Here is a 20862-nt window from a genome sequence, read left to right on the forward strand (position 1 = left end):
TATAGAGCCTTTCACAACTTCAGGACATCCCAAAACACTTTACAATAAAGTACATTTTTAATGTAGTAAACGCGGCAGTGAATTTGCGCACAGCAAGTTCCACAAACAATAATGAAATATATGACCAGAACATCTGTTTTAGATGTTGGGTAAGGAACAAATGTTGAGCAGGACAACACAAGAACAGCCCTGCTCTTCTTCAAATAGTGCCCTGGGATCATTAAGATTTACCTGATAGGGCAGGTAGGGAATCGAAAGACGGCACCTCCAACAGTGCAGCACTCCCTCAATACTGCACTGAAGTATCAGCCTAGATGATGTGCTCAGTGGGAGTGGGACGGTAACCCACAATCTTCAGACTCAGGTGCGAGAGTGCAACCACTGAGCCACAGCTGATACCTTATATTTAGAGTGTTTTGTCTGAAAGTTTTGTGAAACTAATAATTTTTATATTTGGAAATAAAACATATCATATCAAGTCTGAAACATAAGTAAAACATTTTTTTACGTATCTTTAAAATGTCGGACATTAATGAAATGGCCATGGGCTTGTCTAAATGGTCCACAGTTAGATCAGGTGACCCAAAGCAGTAGATGGTTATCTTAGTGTCACAGTTTTAGATTAACCACATCGACATCTTTCATCGACCTGCCCAAGGCACAAACGTGGTTCATCTAAAACTGTGACACTAAAAGAACGATCTACTGCTTTGAATTACTTGCATGACCTAAGTGAGGACCAGTTAGACTAGCCCATGATGATTTTATTTTTTGTCTGATATTTTAAAGACCCGAATGACCGTAACTAGGCCGTAATCCTTCGGTTTATACATTTCCAAACAGAATTCTTTAAAGGTAGTGTACCTGATATGCTGCTGCTCATACAGGTAGTAGGTCAGAGGCTGGTTTATAAGGGCAGGAGCATTGTACCATCTCACACACACTGTATTACTGTGCCAATAAAGGGAAACTGTGATAACTCAATGTGACGATTTCAGACTGCAAGGTGTAATTGCTGTGCTTTCCGAACTCAGTTAGAAGGTAACGGGTTTCAGGCAGATCCTTAGGTCAATTAGAGCTTCTGCTTTTCCCTGTATCATATTCACTGGAGGAGTTGAACCAAATGTAGGGGCATTTTTGAAGCCCACACTAAGGGCTGCCAATCAAGTTTGCCCGTAATGGTTCATCTCTTCTCTTACATATTAGTTTTTCACTCTTTTACTTCCTATTTCTCTGGGAGATGTTTTCAACTAAATTGGGCATCACTGATTAGTCAAAGAACTGAATCGCCAGCAGAACTTTGAAGGACAATGAAAACTTCAAACAGAATCAGAGCATCACTTGGGAAACCAGAAAAAACAAATCCAGTTAAAGATGAAAATTTTAAATCGACCAGGTGACAAGCAGGAAAGCTTAAAATGTGTAAAATAGCAGACGGCTGTCATTGAGTTATAAGAAACCCCCTTATACGAGTTTTATGAAAAAGGAGAGGAAACCTATAAATAAGCAGTGATGCCCTTGTTTAGTCTAAAGGGATCAGCACCTTTGAGAAATGCGATCAGTTATTCAAACCACATTTAAAACAATCCTTTAAAAAGTATGATTGCAGTAAGATTGCCTACCTTGTGGGAAGAGACTAGCGAAGAATTCCAGCGACTGAGCAGCAAAGATCCCAGCACAGCGACACACAACACACTGAGGTTCTCAGTCGTTGCTCTGCACAAAGTAAATGGCGTTGTCTCTTGTGAAACCACAGGGCAGGCGAGCTGCCTCTTCCCTTTCAGCTCAGTGTTCAGACATCATTGGTGTTGTGCACGTTTGAGCTGAGATAGAAAATTGGCTCCAAAAAGGAAACAGAGGGTAGCTCAAAATCAAGCTCAAAAAATTTCAGGATGGGTAGCAAAGGGGTCAATATTGGGATCTGTTATTGTAAATGTTGCTGGAGCATCTCAAATGGCAGAGCTCATGGTAATTCAGAGTATCTGCTTTGTTATAATGAAAGGAGTGTTATACCATGATATACCTATCAATTCCTCCAATAAAAGGCGAAGAGTTACGAAGGTGACTAAAGGTTTTTATTGACTAAATAACAGCCCACTCTCGTGGGTGATCCGATCCAAGCAGGAGGAATACCAGCCAGTCGCTCACCTTTATACCTGGCCTGGTGGGTGGAGCCAAGGCGGAGTCGGCAGTGGTCATCCCAGGTATAGCAGTGTGGCAAGAGGCGACCTCGTACCGTGATACAATAGTGGTCAGTGATACAGTTATAACGAACAGTGGTGAACAGTGCTAACTACTAACAGTGATACGATAGTGAACGTGGTTTACCACATTCACCCCTTGTTTAGAATTAAGTCCGGCGGGGTGAAGTGTACTACCAATTCTGGTAGGTCAGTCTGTCCGGAGGCTTCGTAAGCCTCTCCGATCGCCGCAGCGGTGGTGTTGCCTTATCCGGTGCTGGTGCCTTATCCGGTGTTGATGCTGGTGTTTGCGTGGTCGGCGAGGGCTCATGGGGTTCCGGCATGCCGTCTACCTGGACTGAGGTTGGGGGGGGTGGTGGCGGTGTTTCCGGATCGGCTGAGGGTGCGAGGTCTCGTAGGGAGACAGTGTCCTCCCGCCCGTCTGGGTACGCCACGTAGGCGTACTGGGGGTTGGCGTGCAGGAGGTTCACCCTCTCGACCAGGGGGTCCGTTTTATGGGTCCTCACGTGTTTCCGCAGCCAGACCGGCCCCGGGGCGGTCAGCCAGGTTGGTAGAGTGGTTCCCGTAGTCGACTTCCTGGGGAAAACGAACATTCGTTCATGGGGGGTGGTGTTAGTGGCCGTGCAAAGTAATGACCGGATGGAGTGCAGCGCTGTCGGGAGGACTTCTTGCCAGCGGGAGGTTGGGAGGCCCTTAGACTTTAAGGCTAAGAGGACGGCCTTCCATACCGTCGCGTTCTCTCTTTCCACCTGACCGTTACCTCTGGGGTTGTAGCTGGTGGTCCTGCTTGCTGCAATACCTCTCTCTAGGAGGAATTGCCGGAGTTCCTCGCTCATGAAGGAGGAGCCCCGGTCGCTGTGTATATAGTTCGGGAACCCGAACAAGGCGAAGAGGGCATTCAGGCACTTAATGACCGTGCTACTGGTCATGTCGGGGCAGGGGAAGGCAAAGGGGAAACGGGAGTACTCATCAACGATGTTGAGGAAGTACACATTACGGTCAGAGGACGGGAGGGGCCCCTTAAAGTCGATGCTCAGGCGCTCGAAGGGGCGGGTGGCCTTGATCAGGCTTGCTCGGTCCGGCCTATAGAAGTGCGGTTTGCACTCCGCACAGGTCTGGCAGTTCCTGGTCATGGTCCTGACCTCCTCGATGGAGTAGGTCAGGTTGCGGGCCTTAATGAAATGGTAGAGTCTGGTGACTCCGGGGTGGCAGAGCTGGTCGTGGAGGGTCTGAAGCCTATCGATATGCGCGCTGGCGCATGTCATTCGTGAAAGGGCATCAGGGGATTCGTTCAGCTTGCCTGGCCGGTACAAGATCTCATAATCGTAGGTGGAGAGCTCGATTCTCCATCTCAAAATCTTGTCATTCTTGATTTTGCCCTTCAGCTTGTTATTAAACATGAAAGCCACCGAACGCTGGTCGGTGAGGAGGGTAAATCGTTTGCCTGCCAGGTAGTGCCTCCAGCGCCGTACTGCCTCCACGATCGCCTGGGCCTCTTTCTCGACCGACGAATGTCGGATCTCGGGGCCCTGTAGGGTCCTTGAGAAGAAGGCCACTGGCCTCCCCTCCTGGTTTAGGGTGGCGGCTAAGGCGAAGTCGGATGCGTCGCTCTCCACCTGAAAGGGGATGGACTCGTCCACTGCGTGCATCGTGGCCTTGGCTATGTCTCCCTTAATGAGGGAGAAGGCCGCGCACGCCTCCTCCGTGAGGGGGAAGGAAGTGGCTTTCAGGAGGGGTCTGGCTTTGTCCGCGTAATTGGGTACCCATTGGGCATAGTAGGCGAAAAGCCCCAGGGTTCTCCTAAGTGCTTTAGGGCAGTGGGGGAGGGGTAGCTCCATGAGGGGGCGCATTCTTTCTGGGTCGGGGCCGATGATTCCGTTCTCCACTACGCAGCCGAGGATGGCAAGGCGCGTGGTGTTAAACACGCATTTCTCCTTATTGTAGGTGAGGTTCAGCCGTTGGGCCGTACGGAGGAATTTCTCCAGATTCGCGTCATGTTCCTGCTGGTCGCGGCCGCAGATAGTGACGTTATCTAGGTAGGGGAATGTAGCCTGCAGTTCGTTCTGGTCAACCATCTGGTCCATCTCCCTTTGGAAGACCGAGACCCCATTAGTGACACCGAAGGGGACCCTAAGGAAGTGGTATAGGCGCCCATTCGCCTCGAAGGCGGTATACTGGCGGTCCTCAGGGTGGATAGGGAGTTGGTGGTAGGCCGACTTCAGGTCGATGGTCGAGAATACTTTATACTGTGCAATCTGATTGACCATGTCAGATATGCGGGGGAGGGGGTATGCGTCCAGCTGGGTATATCTGTTTATGGTCTGGCTGTAGTCGATGACCAGGCGGTTTTTATCGCCGGTCTTTACGACTACGACCTGGGCACGCCAGGGGCTGCTGCTCCCCTCGATAATGCCCTCTTTCAGGAGGCGCCGCACCTCAGAGCTAATGAAGGCTCTGTCCCCGGCGCTATACCGCCTGCTTTTGGTAGCGACGGGTTTGCAGTCAGGGGTAAGGTTAGCAAACAGAGAGGGTGGCGGGACCTTGAGGGTGGAGAGGCTGCAGGTGTTACGCGGTGGGCGGTTTAACGTTTGCTGGTTGTTGACTGTGAGTGGGGGGAGGGGTCCACCGTATGCTAGGGTTACGCTTTGGAGGTGGGATTGGAAGTCCAGCCCTAGTAGGACGGCAGCGCAGAGATGGGGGAGGACGAGGAGTTTAAAGTTTTTATACTCCGTGCCCTTAACCGACAGGGTCACGACACAGTAGCCGCTGATGTCCGTGGCGTGGGACCTCGATGCCATCGAGATTCGGCTGCGCGTTGGTAGGACAGAGAGGGAGTAGTGGCTCACCGTGTCTGGGTGGATGAAGCTCTCCGTGCTTCCGCTGTCGAACAGGCAGGTCGTGGCGTGGCCGTTCACTTTGATGTCCATCATTGACTTGGACAGATGGTGCGGGCGGGCTTGGTCCAGGGTGACGGAAGCTAGTGTGTAGCTGAGCGAGTCGTTGTCATCTGCGGGCGAGGCGGTCGGGCGTGGTGAGTAAAATGGCGTCTCCCACGAGGTAGGGCCCCATGAGGCACTATTGGGGTCGGTTGCCTTAATCAAAGATGGCCGCCCCCATGACTCATGTGTGGGGATGCTGGCCTCAGTTGCCCTAAACAAAGATGGCCGCCCCCATGACTCATGTGTGGGGATGCTGGCCTCAGTTGCCCTAAACGAAGATGGCCGCCCCCATAGTTCGCATGCGGCACTGCTGGCCTCTGAGGATCCGCTCCTGCAGGCCTTGGAGAAGTGGCCTTTCTTCAGGCAGGTTTTACATATGGAGTTCTTGGCTGGGCAGCGCGACCTCGGGTGCTTCTCCTGGCCACAAAAAAAACAGCCGGCGGCCCGATCGCGGATGCCCGATGTCGGGGCCGGTGCCGGGGGTGGCGGGGCCGGTCGGGTCCGGGACGCCGACGCAGAGGTAGGTCCCGGGGGCGGCGCTGGGAAGGGTGCTGTGGTAGGGGTCGGGCCCGAGTCCCAGGGTCGCGAGCAGTACCTGGTGAATGCTTCCTGATCTTGGTGGGCCACTTCCAGGGAGATAGCGAGGGCTTCAGCTTTTTCCATGCTGAGGTCTTTAGCTTCCAGCAGTCTTTGCCGTGAGTACTCGGACCGTAGGCCTTTCAGGAATGCGTCGCGGATATTATCTTCAGTATTTTCGGCTGCCGACACCGATTTAAAGTCACAGTTCCTGGCGAGTGCATATAGCGCCTGTGAGAATTCGGCTACTGATTCTCCTGGCTGTTGCGGCCGTGATCTTAGGAGGTGCCTAGCGTACATGTAGTTTACCGGGGTCCGGTACTTCTGTTTCAGCAGGTTGATGGCGGTCTCGTAGGTAGTCATGTCCTCGATGAGAGTGTATACTCTCGGGCTCAGTTGTGCCTGCAGGACACTTAGTTTGGATGCCTGAGGGACGCTGGATTCTCTCAGGTATGATTCGAAGCAGACCAGCCAGTGTTTAAAGTCTGCGGCTGAGTTTGCTGCTCGTGGGTTCAGGTCCAGGTACGGCGGTCTGAGGGCTCGCAGCCAAGCTGGCTGGTGTGGCTGTGCTCCTGGGAGCTGCGCTGGTGGCTCCTCCGCCGGTTGTGACTCGTTGTCGGACATCATTAAATTTAGTCAATAAAATTGATATACCTATCAATTCCTCCAATAAAAGGCGAAGAGTTACGAAGGTGACTAAAGGTTTTTATTGACTAAATAACAGCCCACTCTCGTGGGTGATCCGATCCAAGCAGGAGGAATACCAGCCAGTCGCTCACCTTTATACCTGGCCTGGTGGGTGGAGCCAAGGCGGAGTCGGCAGTGGTCATCCCAGGTATAGCAGTGTGGCAAGAGGCGACCTCGTACCGTGATACAATAGTGGTCAGTGATACAGTTATAACGAACAGTGGTGAACAGTGCTAACTACTAACAGTGATACGATAGTGAACGTGGTTTACCACATACCATGAAGTGCCTGGGGTCGAAATTCTGGGGTTCCAGCTCTGCTACCGAATATGGACAGACCGGGACTCCCTGCCGCCTCCAGCCATGAACGCTAACCCCGCCCCAAATCCCGGGGATGGGTTCATTAGCATGTTCGGGCGATTGCATCAAACCTGTAAGGTTAATCTGTGATTCTCCCTCGATCCACTCCAGGAGATAAGGATCGAGAGACGGCCGCTCCAGGTAACAGAAGATGAGAGCGGGCAAATCAGGAACAATATAACAAAGATTCAGACGTACTTAAATCTTTTAGGCACAAATCTATAAGACACTGACTAGAACCATTTCTGCACTACTGTTTACAGTTTTGGTCACCCAATTACAGGAAGTATATTATTGCCTTTGGAAGATTACAGAGAAGAGCAACAAAGATAATTCTGGAGATCAGGATTTTAGTTTATCAGGCGAAGTTAAGGAAGTCATGCCTGGAGTTTGTCAGTTTTTGATGCTGAGTCAGTTTTTACCAGCTGGCTAGAATAACACGTAGACAGACATGATGGTTCAGACCTGGAATTTGGGAACAAACTCTTATCAGAAGTAGCAAACATTCTCGCAGCATTGATGGGAAAGCTTGATTTTACACAAACCCAAGCCTTGAATGGACCAGAACTTTGAATCTCCCTCATTCCCCTTTGTGACCTGTCTTGTCTTTCTATATTATTCAAATTGTTAAGTTTAATGCTTCTCTGAGCTTTTCTCTCTTGTTCCTCCTAAGGGACAAATTTGACATCTGACTCATTCTACCTCTTACTCATATCCTCAATATGTTGAATTCAAGATATAAATACACCGTAACTGATGAAAGCTGACCAACAGCTTCAAAAGAAAGATGTCACCCCATCAGAAAGAGCGACAACTCCAGAAACACTCTGAATGGGAGTTTGCAATGTGTGAACACTTGTAATTTATGCTACAAAGTGCACCCAAAATTATTACTCATCTTGAAGGAGAAAAATCACAAGTTTATGAAAGTTTTAGCAGAGGTACAAGTTTTGAAGGCACAAGGTTTGATTTCTTGACCCTTACTTGGTGCATCTTCCAACTTTTTAGATGTAAGTAAAAATGTGCATTGAATTTTCTTTACAGCTACAAATGGAGAAATCTGAGGATCATCTTGAATAAAATATATGCTTGTCTGTAGGGGCCGGCACCCCGAGAGAGTGGGAAGGTGCCCCTCGGATTCTCCCAGCCACCCTGTGGGGCGGGTGCCCACGAGGAGCTGTAAATAGTACAGGCCTCTGGGACAGGGTCTACGCTGGGCCGTGCTGACAATCGGAAATCCAGCCCCCTGCACTTCCATCAGGGGTAGGAGCCTCCAGGAAGTGAATACTTTCTATCTGCCTATCTGTCTGGCCTTCTGTGTTTCTAAAGGATATTTTTTCATGAGCAATCAATTTAATTTTCAGAATTTAACTGCAAGTAGAATAGAGTATGCTAAATAGTGTGTTCACATGAAACTTGCAAAAATAACTAAAGATATCTTTAACTACTGTTAGATTGTACAATTTGGACATGTGCTCACCGTTTAATGATATAAAGCTAAAGTACACAAAAGATAACAGCCCCTCGCTATACACTGTTGAAACAAAACTAAACGTTATCCTAAAAATCTTGCATTGATTCCTGCTTAAAAGCCTGTGCAAAGTCAAACATTCTGAGGGCACGCACTGCGCTGTGAGAAGTGTGTTTTGACTATAGGAGATGTTTTTATCCTGGCTATTTGAACATGGGTGCTCCCTGTGATAACTATGTTCTGTGTAACACATGCTACAAATGTTTCCTTGTGTGCTTGTGTACATCTGTTTCAATTTGTATTAAAGGTCAAGCTAGAAAAATGTAAGTCTTTTGATTCCAGTTTGCCATGTTTCCTGGTTTGGAAGGTTGGGTGTCAGTCCTGCACCGGCTCACACTACATATGCTTCAAATTGAAAGGCACGGCCATTTGAACCTTAATCGACCAACAAAAACATTTTCCTCCACCAAAACACATACATAGAAACAGGATCCTGCGTCTGTAAAATTTCCGGAGGTAATTGCTGGGCAGTTGGTGGGCAACGAGCCCAACTCTGCACCAACAATTGTGATTTCCAAGGTGGTGTGGATCATCTGTCACGGTGCACATTGACAGATCGCATGTTCGGGATTCAGCACATGCGCAAGCGAAAATCCCGAACCTGGGGAATATTTCAAAGGCGGTATGATGGCGTACTCTCAGAGTATGCGGTCATGCCCACTGCAGAATCTGGGCCCATATGAATGTGATTGTTGGAAATAAGGCACTTACTTTGTGTGAAAACTGATGGAAGTAGAAACACAAAGAAACTGAACATCAAACCAGCTGGCATTTTGCTGCAGAAAAATTGTAGCCTCATTTCACAGATTCTGTCTCTTTCCCTGTAAGAAATATACATATAGATATAGATAGATATATTGCACCAGAAAATGACCAGAAGTAAAACCGAGGCACATTTCTTCAATATGCTTAACACTTCAGACTGTGAAGAGGAAGACATGAGAAAAAAGAGCTTTCCAAATTATTTCCTCATCCTAACTTGGAACTGTAAAATGTACAAAAATGTCTTCAGTAAAGTATTCCACCTCTTCCTGTGAGAAGTGTAATAAAAGTTACTCATCCTAATATCAACTGAAAATAAAGTAAATAAAGTAGGAATAAAAAGAGAAATGTAATGACCTATTGTAGGAAGAATGGACAAAAAGTAAACTTGCAATAGATTTCTCCAGCATAATGTTCACTTACACTGATCAGAAAACGACTGAATTTTATGTAACTGAGGGTAAAATTGTAATGTATATACCTTTAAGGGGGGAACTATCTTTTACAGCTCATGTATACTGCAGTACCGGCAGTGACCACACCTGTATATAACACTGAGTAGTAATCTGTACAGATCAGTTCCAGCGTGACCCACGTTGAGTAAACACCTGTTGTACCGTTCTCCCGCAGTCTGTGTCTTATTATACACAGACACAACATTGGCGACAAGGCAAGTTCGAACCTACCTGCAACTCTGCATCACCTCCCGGGGATTCGTTCCTGGAGATCAGTGGATTGGAGGTCAAGGCCAAAGACTCGGGCGTCGACCACGGGCAACCGCCCATTCATCCAGCAGAGACTCGAGAATTGCGGGGGAGGCTGTCGAGAGCCAGGCTTGGCTTTCCAGTCGAGGTGGTTCGGCGAAACAGGCTGGCAACAGGTAGTGCGCAGACCCTTCCCGGACAGCGGCGGGCTAGAGCCCGACCGAGCGGCACAGCAAAGAGCTGAGCAGCGTCGATGGGGGAGAGAGAGAGAGGGCAGAGCGCACAGGGCGCAGCCGGTGTTCAGGGGCCGAGAGCATCGAAGAGAGGGAGAGAGAGACGCACAGAAACTCGTGAGGCACCGCCATTGCCACGAGGACCGCCGAGAGCGGCGTTGGCAGCAGCGCAGGAGAAGCGCGTGAAACCTACAGGGCGCCGCCATTGCCACGAGAAACGCCGGGAGCGGCGTGGGCAGCAGCGGGGGAGGAAGGAAAGTGCGGGAGACGCCATTTTAAGCCATTGGGAGACACCATTTTAAACCACACCCAAAATGCCGAAGAGTGGCAGTATCACTGCATTTGACAATGAAGTCGAAGATTGGACTACATATGTCGAACGAATAGAGGTATACTGCAAGGCAAATGAGGTGTCAGGTGACAAGAACGCGTCGGTATTTTTAAATTGAATGGGTGCAAAGATGTATGGTTTATTACAAAATCTAGTAACCCCAACGAAGCCAATGGAAAAGAGTATTGAAGACATAGTAACGATACTACAGGGACATTTAAACCCCACACCGCTGCTGATAGCAGAAAGATTCAAGTTTCACAAACGGAACCAGCATAAGGATGAAAGCAATGCTGATTATTTAACAGAACTGCGCAAACTATCGAAACACTGCCAGTTTGGAGCGGGACTGGCAGATACCTTAAGGGACAAGTTTGTGTGTGGGCTTCAAAGTGAAGGAACCCAGAAACGGCTTTTATCTGAAAAGGAGCTTACGCTGGAAAAGGCTTTCAGCATTGCGGTATCATATGAAGCAGCAGCACGGGGCGCTGCAGAGATACAACAGAGATCGCAAGAATATGGCACAAACGAAATGTCATATAGAACAGAGAAGTGCTATCGCTGCGGCAGAACAACACACGACCAGAATGATTGCTGGTTCAAAGACAAAGTGTGCAGACAGTGTGGAAAAGTAGGACACATAGCACGAGTCTGCAGGTCGGGAAAGAAAACCAGCAATAAGAAACCTACCAAAGAAAAGTACAAGAAGGTACATAAGATGATGGAGAATAGTTCAGACGAACAAAAGAGTGATAACGACTCCAAAAGCAGGGAACTGAGTTGTCTGAAACTACATAATGTGATCACAATGGAGGATCACCGAATCTTTTGGGTCATTCTCAAGATAGCAGGAGTCCAGGTAAAGATGGAATTGGACACAGGATCAGCCCTAACAGTCATTCACTGATGGGACTTCGAGCGGCTATTCTCACACATACCGTTGAGAGACACAAAAATTATTTTGAAGAAGTACACGGGGCAAAAAGTCTACCCGAAAGGAAAAATAAGGGTGACCGTTATATATAACGGTAAGGAAACACCAAAACTAGACCTGTATGTATTGCAAGATGGAGGACCACCATTACTAGGACGTGAATGGATCCAGAAAATACAACTGGATTGGCATTCCATACAGGCACTGACTGTGGCTGACAAAAAGGATGATGACGTCACACCTGGCCGACTGTCAATGATCCTAACAGACGCGAAAGAAGTGTTCCATCAAGGACTTGGAACACTAAAAGGCATGACAGCGATGATTAAAATTGAAGAAAATGCAAGCCCAAAATTTTTTAAGGCCAGACCGATACCTTATGCGATCCGCCCAGCCGTCGAAGCAGAGCTGGAGAGTCTGGAATGTTCAGGTGTACTGTCCAAGGTAGACTGGACCCTGTGATGAAAAGTCATTGAGCAGCACGCCTGGGGAACCAAGGAAGGTTTGCATCTGTGGGGACTTTAAGGTAACAGTGAACCCGATCCTTCACACCGTACAATATCCACCTCCGCGGATTGAAGATATTTTCACCTCGCTATCTGGAGGGAAACGCTTCACTAAGATTGATCTGGCCCAGGTGTATCTGCAAATGGAGGTAGAAGAAACATCAAAAAAATACCTCACAATCAACACCCATAAAGGTCTCTACCAATACAACCGGCTGGTATTCGGGGTAGCATCAGCTCCGGCTATTTGGCAGAGGGCAATGGAACAAGTCCTGCAAGGGATCCCAGGGACCCAGTGTTATTTGGACGACATCCTGGTCACGGGCAAAAATGACAGTGATCATCTTGCCAACCTGGAGCAGGTGCTCACTAGACAGCAGGAAAATGGGCTCAGAGCTAACCGCCCAAATGAGAGTTTTTTAGAAAACAGATCTCGTATTGTGGCCACGTTATCGATAAAGAGGGTTTACATAAGTCCCCAGAGAAGATTGAGGCAGTAGTCAAGGCTCCAGCACCGGAAAATGTGTCACAACTGAGGTCGTTCCTCGGGCTGGTAAACTACTACCATAAGTTCTTGCCAAATTTGTCTACAATACTACACCCACTGAACACCCTACTGCAAACTGGGGTGCCATGGAAGTGGAGTGACGAATGTAGACGAGCTTTCCAGAAGAGCAAAACACTAATCACATCGAAAGAGGTATTGGCCTATTACAACCCGGCATTACCAATTCGGTTGGCATGTGATGCGTCACCCTATGGCATTGGAGCGGTGCTGTCGCACAAATTCTCGGACGGCTCAGAGAGGCCAATAGCCTTTGCGTCACGATCACGAACCTCAGCCGAGCGTAACTACGCCCAGATTGACAGGGAGGCCCTCAGCCTAGTGTGGGGAGTGAAAAAGTTCAATCACTATCTGCACGGGCAGAAATTCACCTTGCTGACTGATCACCAGCCTCTTGTCTCCATTTTTAATCCGAAGAAGGGCGTTCCGGTGATGACTGCGCAACGACTACAAAGATGGTCACTTTTTCTAGGGGCGTACCACTATGAGATTGAATATAAGGGCACAAAACAGCATGGAAATGCTGATGGGCTATCACGCCTGCCACTGCCTACTGTGGAGGAAGCACCAGCAGTGGATCCTGTCAAAATATTCCATTCGACTATAGTTGAATACCTACCGGTAACTAACGCTTGTATCGAAAAGGAAACCCGAAATGACCCGACACTGTCTCAGGTATATGATTTGACGGTGAAGGGATGGCCAGCACATGGCGACTCACTGTTGCCAGCATTCTCGACAAGGAGAGAACAGCTGTCAGTGTGCCGGGGGACCTTGATGTGTGGATCCCGAGTGGTAATTCCACCCACGTTAAGGGATAGAGTGCTCAATGAGCTTCATGAGAGTCATCTGGGAGGGGTAAAAATGAAAAGCCTAGCCAGGGCTTATGTGTGGTGGCCGGGAATCGATAAACAAATCGAGGACCTGACCAAGAGCTGCTCAGGATGCCAGAAAGTCCAAAATGCACCACCACAGGCCTCTCTACACCCATGGGAGTGGCCCTCATCTCCATGGCAACAGGTGCATATTCATTTTGCTGGTCCATTCATGGACTCAATGTTTTTAATAGCCGTGGATGCGCACTCAAAATGGCCTGAGGTCATCAAAATGTCTTCCACCGCCACGGAGAAAACGATTGCAGTGCTACGGACCATTTTTGCCAGGAATGGCTTGCCAGAACAGATTTGCTCCGACAACGGACCACAGTTTGTGTCCAAAGAGTTCCGGAGGTTCTTGAAAAAGAATGGGGTGAGGCATTACACATCCGCCCCGTATCATCCAGCCACAAATGGATTGGCTGAGAGGTTCGTACAAACCTTTAAGAAGGCAATAAAGGCTATGTACAATGACAACATTCTGCTGCAGCACAAGGTGGACAATTTCCTGTTTGCCTACCGGAATGCGACACATGCAGTCACCAACCAGGCCCCAGCCATGATGTTCTTTAACCGAAGGTTAAGAGCTCGCCTGGATTTGCTCAGACCAAACGTACGAAGAGATGTTGAGAGTAAGCAATTCCAGCACATCCATGAGAAGCCAACAAGGAGCTTCAATGTAGGGCAACCAGTCTTGGCCCGCGACTACCGAACAGAAAAATGGCAGCCAGGAACGATATTCACACGGCAGGGCCCACTAATGTACACAGTGGACGTTGGGGAGAGCATCGTGAGACGCCATGCTGACCAGATCCTAGAGTCACAGGAACAAGTCAACCCCATGCCTCGCCCAAATGTACCTGGTGATGAACCCGACGTACAGGTCGCATCTACCCCAGAAACAGTAGCATGGGAAGCTGATGAACCAACCGACGACAGGGGGCCAGAATCGCCTCCGCACCAAGAGCAAGACACTCGGGAAAGGCGCTACCCAGAAAGGATCACGAAGCCTCCCCAAAGACCGAATATATAAATAGACTCTTTTCAGCTAATGTTGCATGTTAAAAGTGTTAATTGTAATTAGTTTGATATTTAATTGTTAAATGAGTGTTATGGTACTGTTAATCTAAAAGGGGAGGAATTGTAACGTATATACCTTTAAGGGGGGAACTACCTTTTACAGCTCATGTATACTGTAGTACCGGCAGTGACTACACCTGTATATAACACTGAGTAGTAATCTGTACAGATCAGTTCCAGCATGACCCACATTGAGTTAACACCTGCTGTACCGTTCTCCCGCAGTCTGTGTCTTATTACACGCAGACACAACAAAAATTAACAGCAATTAGCACTTTCTTATTCACTGCTGCTCCAGCTATTGATCATGTTTATATAATAACATGCTTGCAATGTCATTATCATCAGCAAATCCCCAACATCAACATCAACAGTTCCCATGGATTGGAGGGTAGCTAATGTAAGCCCACTATTTAAAAAGGGTGGTAGAGAAAAAACGGGGATTATAGATCGGTAAGCCTGACATCGGTAGTGGAGAAAATGCTAGAGTCCATTATAAAAGATGTAATAGCAGAGCACTTAGAAAACAGTGACAGGATCGGACAAAGTCAACATGGATTTACAAAAGGTAAATCATGCTTGACTAAGCTACTGGAATTTTTTGAGGATTTAACTTCAAGAATAGATAAGGGAGAACCAGTGGATGTGCTGTATTTGGACTTTCAGAAGGCTTTCGATAAGGGCCCACGTGTTAAGTTAAAGCACATGGGATTGGGGGTAAGGCACTGTCTTGGATGGAGAACTAGTTGGCAGACAGGATGCAAAGAGTTGGAATAAACGGGACCTTTTCTGAGTGGCAGGCAGTGACTAGTGGGGTACCGCAGGAATCGGTGCTAGGACCCCAGCTATTCACAATATATGTAAATGATCTAGACAAGGGAATTAGAAGTAATATCTCCAAGTTTGCAGATGACACATAGCTGGGTGGGCATGTGTGCTGTGAGGAGGATGCAGAGAAACTCCAGTACAATTTGGATAGGTTGGGTGATTGGGCAGATGCATGGCAAATGCAGTATAATGTGGATAAATGCGAGGTTATCCACTTCGGTGGCAAAAACAGGAAGGCAGGTTATTATCTGAACGGCAATAGATTGGGAAAAGGGGAAGTGCAATGAGACCTGGGTGTCCTTGTGCACTAGTCGCTGAAGGTAAGCATGCAGGTGCAGCAGGCGGTTAAGAAGGCAAATGGTATGTTGGCCTTCATAGTGAGAGGATTCGAGTACAGGAGCAAGGATGTCTTGCTGCAGTTGTACAGGGCCTTGGTGAGACCACACCTTGAGTATTGTGTGCAGTTTTGGTTGCCTTATCTGAGGAGGGATGTTCTTGCCATGGAGAGAGTGCAGCAAAGATTCACCAGACTCATACCTGGGATGGCAGGAATGACGTATGAGGAGAGATTGGGTCGATTAGGCTTATATTGGCTAGAGTTTAGAAGAATGAGAGGGGATCTCATTGAAACTTATAAAATTCTAACAGGACTAGACAGACTAGATGCAGGAAGGATGTCCCCGATGGCGGGGGAGTCCAGAACCAGGGGTCACAGTCTAAGGATAAGGGGTAAGCCATTTAGGGCTGAGATGAGGAGGAATTTCTTCACTCGAAGAGTGGTGAACCTGTGGAATTCTCTGCCACACAGGGCAGTTGAGGCCAATCCATTAAATATATTCAAGAAGGAGTTGGATATATTTCTTGAGGCTAAAGGGATCAAGGGATATGGGGAGAAAGCAGGGACGGGGTACTGAATTTGGATGATCAGCCATGATCTCATTAAATGGGGGAGTGGGCTCAAGGGGCCGAATGGCCTACCCCTGCTCTTCTTTGTTTTTATGTTTCTATTGACACTGACCAGAAATTCAACTGTACCAGCCATATAAATACTATGGCTACTGGAGCAGGTCAGAGGCTGGGTATTCTATGGCGAGTGGCTCATCTCCTGATTCCACAAAGCCTCTCCACCGCCTACAAGGTACAAGTCAGGAATGTGATGGAATACTTTCCACTTACAAGGAAGGGTGTAGCTGCAACAACACTCAAGTAGCTCAACACTACCCAGAATAAAGCTGTCCACTTGAAGGGCAACCCATCCACGACCTTTAACATTCACTCCTTCCACCACTGACACACTGTGGCCGCAGTGTGTCTGATCTACAACTCACCAAGGCTTCTTCAGCAGCAGCTCTAAAACCTGCAACCTCTACCATCTAGAAGGACAAGGGCAGCCGGTGTATGGGAACACCATCACCTCCAAGTTCCCCTCCAAGGCACATGTCATCCTGTCTATATTCTTGAACTCCATACCTAAGAGCTTTGTAGGAGTAACTTCACCACATGGACTGCAGCGCTTCAAGAAGAAGGCCCACCAGCCCCTTCTCAAGGGCAACTAGAAATGGGCAAAATGCTGGCCTTACCAGCGATGGCCATATCCTGAGAATGAATTATTAATAAAAATATTTGTTGGGCCTTTTTGAAAGACTTTTACCAGGCTGCCTTGCACCCCAGTGAAAGGATATTACAGGACACCATTTCACAAATCGATGTAAAATAATATAAACTGTTGGTCAGGATTAGGGCTAAAAGAACTAGCTACCAAAAGGAAAGTATTGGTGTGTCCATCATTAACACTGAGCCAAATCAGAGTCAACTTAGTTCCATCACACCTGTGCAGCACTACATTTTGTACATCAGTTGTGTGATCTATTTGCTAACCTCCCCTCAGGTTGATGCTCTCTGTATTGAGCAATGAATCTCTTTGTAAATGAGATTGTATCAAATTAACAACCTGGAGTTGGAACCAGTCTATATTGAGGCTGGGGTTTATAGGCCTAGAAATTCGCCGGCGTAGCGCCCATTTTCTGGGCACCAAATGGATTCCTAATCTTCCAATATGGCGGGCAGTGATGTCATAGTGTTGAGATAATTGGCTTGAAATGACCAGAACCATCGTTCCCCCCTCATCCCCATTGACTTCAGTTTTACTGGGGCTCCTTGGTGCCGCAATTGGTTAAATGCTGTCTTGATGTCAAGCTCAGTATATAAATACAAGTTCTTTTTTTCCAATGTGTGTGTGTGCGTGTGTGGAACTGGGCTCTGTTGTGTCGGTACCTTTCTACCTAGACACAATTTAGGACTCAGAACCCAGAGATTCAAACATGAAGTGCTTTATTCGAAGGGAAAAGGAAGTTCTGGAAAGTTCCGAACAAAGAGAGCTAAACTTAACCGATAACACCCAACCATGTATCTGCTGTGACAGCGCCACCACAAGTGGGAGGAGAACACACAATACATAACATTTCCTCCCCTCTTAAATGAAAAGTCCACATTATTCCTCAACAGGTAAGTTACTTTCAATGCACTCACTAACCAAGGGTAGAGGTAGACTGCCTCAAACCCTGACTTTACCCTGGGGTTTATTCTGCCCCAGTCTTGTGGGTAAGTCGCGAAGCCTACAGATCCAAGCGTCTTGGAGGCCGCCGCTCTCTGACAGGATACCGGCGGTCTTCACTGGCTTCCACAGCAGTAGGCATTGACACAGGCCTAGATGGAGAAGGTGCCTGTGTCAGTCGAAAGTCAGGAGTTTGCACAGGTGGAACAGTCTCTTTGACTTCCTGTGTTGGAGAAGAGCACTGTGGCAAAGGATGCTGGTTTGCGGTATCATCCGGAAACAGTTCAGGCCAACCAGCCATTGGAGCCTCTGTGGCTGTCTCTGCTCCTAGCAACAGTTGATCTGTGTGTCTTCTCCAGACGACGTCCTCAGCAGTCTCAACTGTGTAAGACACAGGGCCCGTCTGCGCGATCACCATAGCAGGAACCCATTTCGGTCCACTGTTGTAGTTTTGAGCTAGGACATGCTCTCCCAGATGAAACCATCTCTCCTTGGCTCTTTTCTCTCTCTTTTCAACTTGAGCTTGTTGTTGACGATGGACAACCTGCTCTGCCCTTGGAGGTTTGAGTAAGTCAAAACTTGTCCGCAATTGCCTCTTCATCATGAGCGAAGCGGGGGAAGTTTTGGTTGTGGCATGCGGCTCGTTCCTGTAGGACAACAGGAAGCTGTTCAGACGTTGGTGGATTGAGCCCTGACCTTGCGATGCCTTCAAGGCGTGCTTCAAAGTTTGCACGAACCTTTCTGCCTGGCCGTTAGTAGAGGGATGATAGGGCGCAGACCTGATGTGTTGGACACCATTCACATGCAGGAAAGTTGCAAACTCCTGTGACACAAATTGTGGACCGTTGTCACTTACGAGTTGTTCCGGTGAGCCATAACGGCTGAACATCTCACCAAGTTTCTCAATTGTTTTCACTGCCGTGGTAGACCTCATCACAGCGACCTCCGGCCACTTGCTACGAGCATCTACAACCACCATAAACATCTTCTCCTCGAAAGGACCGGCGAAGTCCACATGTACTCGCTGACACACTTCTGCAGGCCAATCCCAGGGGTGTAGGGTTGCCAGCTGTGGAACATTCCGGACCCTTTGACATGGGGAACATGTTTTGGCTTTCTCCTCAATATTTCCATCGAGACCTGGCCACCAGAAGTAGCTTCTTGCCATTTCCTTCATCTGAACCATCCCACTGTGGCCTGTATGAAGTTGTTGCAGTATAGGTTCCCTCAGAGGTGGCGGAATGATGACACGGTGTCCCCAAAGAAGACAACCTGCCTGGACGCAGAGCTCATTTCTTTTTGAAATGTAAGGTTTCAAACTAGGAGAATCTCCTATAGCTCTCCCTCGAATGACATCATCCATTACCTCAGACAGGACTGGATCGTTGCGGGTGTACCTTCGCACCTGAACTGCAGTGGCAGGTGCTCCCTCCACTTGTCTAAAGTAGAAGATGTCTATCTGACGAGGCTCTGGGGGAGTAAGAGGCAAGGGTAGCCTCGAGAGACCGTCTGCGTTGCCGTGCAAGTCTGATTTGCGATATTTGATGTCGTATGTGTGTCCTGACAATAGTAAAGCCCACCTTTGCATCCTGCTTGCAGCGAGAGACGGAATTCCGGTGTGGGGCCCGAAGATTGAAGTCATTGGACGGTGGTCCGTCAGGAGTGTGAACCTTCTCCCAAACAGGTACTGATGAAATTTTCGAATTCCAAGAACGATTCCTAAGGCCTCGCGCTCGATCTGCGCATAGTTACTCTCGGCCTTGTTCAAGGTGCATGATGTGAAGGCGATAGGTTTCTCTTCACCCGAAGGCATGATGTGGGATATGACTGCTCCCACACCATATGGTGATGCATCACATGCTAGCTGCACGGGTAGCTTTAGGTAGAAGTGTGTCAGGACCTCCGATTTCAGCAATGCTTTCTTTGCTTGGGCGAAAGCTTCGTTGCACAGTTCAGTCCATTTCCATGTTTTGCCTTGACATAGCAACTGATGTAACAGCTTCAGCAATGTTGCTAAGTCTGGAATAAACTTCCCATAGTAGTTAAGTAGCCCCAAAAATGAACGTAACTGGCTCACATTCTGGGGTGCTGGGGCCTCCACGATCGCCTTGACCTTTGACGGCGCCTTATGCAGGCCAGTAGCGTCAATCACATGCCCCAGGTACTCAACTGAAGACTGAAAGAATTCACATTTGTCCTTACGAACTCGGAGTCCGTACTCTTTCAGTCGTTGTAGTGTCGCATCCAAGTTCAGAAGATGATCCTCCTCATTTGTCCCAGTGACAAGGATGTCGTCCAGGTAGCACTGGACTCCTGGCAGTCCACTCAAAATCTGATCCATTGCCCTTTGGAATAGAGCAGGGGCTGACATAATTCCAAACGGAAGGCGGCAGTACCTGTATAGCCCCTTGTGTGTCACAATTGTCAGCAGCTCCTTTGATTTGTCATCGACATGCATTTGTAGATAAGCCTGGCATAAGTCTATTTTGCTGAACATTTGCCCTCCAGCCAGGCCCGTAAAAAGATCATCAATGAGGGGAAGAGGGTACTGCTCTGCAGACAGCACCGGGTTAATAGTCACTTTAAAATCCCCGCAGATTCGAACAGATCCATCTTTTTTCAGGACAGGAAAAATGGGTGTGGCCCATTTGCTCATGCTCACAGGCTCCAGGACTCCATTCTCGACCAAGGCCTCCAAGTTAGCCTCAGCTTTCGGCCTAATTGCATAGGGTACAGGTCGGGCTTTGTGAAACTTCGGCTTGCTGTCAGGTTTAATGTCCAGTCTCACGCTAATCTTTTTCATGCTCCCAAGTTCCCCATTGAAGAGTTCTGCATGTTTGTTTAAAACTGCAGTGAGACCTGACTCCCCTTTTCACATCATGCGGACTGCAGGCCAGTCCAGCGTGATTTTCTCTAGCCACGCACGTCCCAGTAGCGATGGGTAATTTCCCTTTACCACATATAGTGGCAGTTTTGCAGTCTGTCCATTCAATTTAACTGTCACCTCAATGGCGCCTCTCATGGCCACAGGTTTGCCGGTATACGTCTTTAGCACAATGTTTGTTGGCTGAAGGGTAAGATGCTTTAGCATTTTGTTGTAGACAGTGTCTGAAACAAGGGACACAGCCGCGCCTGTGTCCACCTCCATCCGCACTGATTGTCCCTCCACCAGTGGCGACACACAGTAGCCATTTGA

The 20862-nt window shown here is 48.3% G+C and overlaps 1 protein-coding gene across 2 annotated transcripts in view; it reads right to left on the bottom strand.

Moving 5' to 3' along the window:
* LOC147114253 (sialic acid-binding Ig-like lectin 13) overlaps positions 1–1725 on the bottom strand; it is a 54285-nt gene extending 52560 nt beyond the window's left edge. For both annotated transcript variants that reach the window (XM_085995931.1, XM_085995930.1), the window contains exon 1: positions 1623–1725. The gene's annotated coding sequence lies outside the window, so the exon portion shown is untranslated. The remainder of the gene's footprint in view (positions 1–1622) is intronic.
* Positions 1726–20862: the final 19137 nt, after the last annotated feature.

Source organism: Somniosus microcephalus, chromosome 8 (assembly GCF_052327205.1).
Source record: "Somniosus microcephalus isolate GS21.2 chromosome 8, FLI_Smic_1.0, whole genome shotgun sequence".
In the NCBI taxonomy this organism is placed as follows: Eukaryota; Metazoa; Chordata; class Chondrichthyes; order Squaliformes; family Somniosidae; genus Somniosus; species Somniosus microcephalus.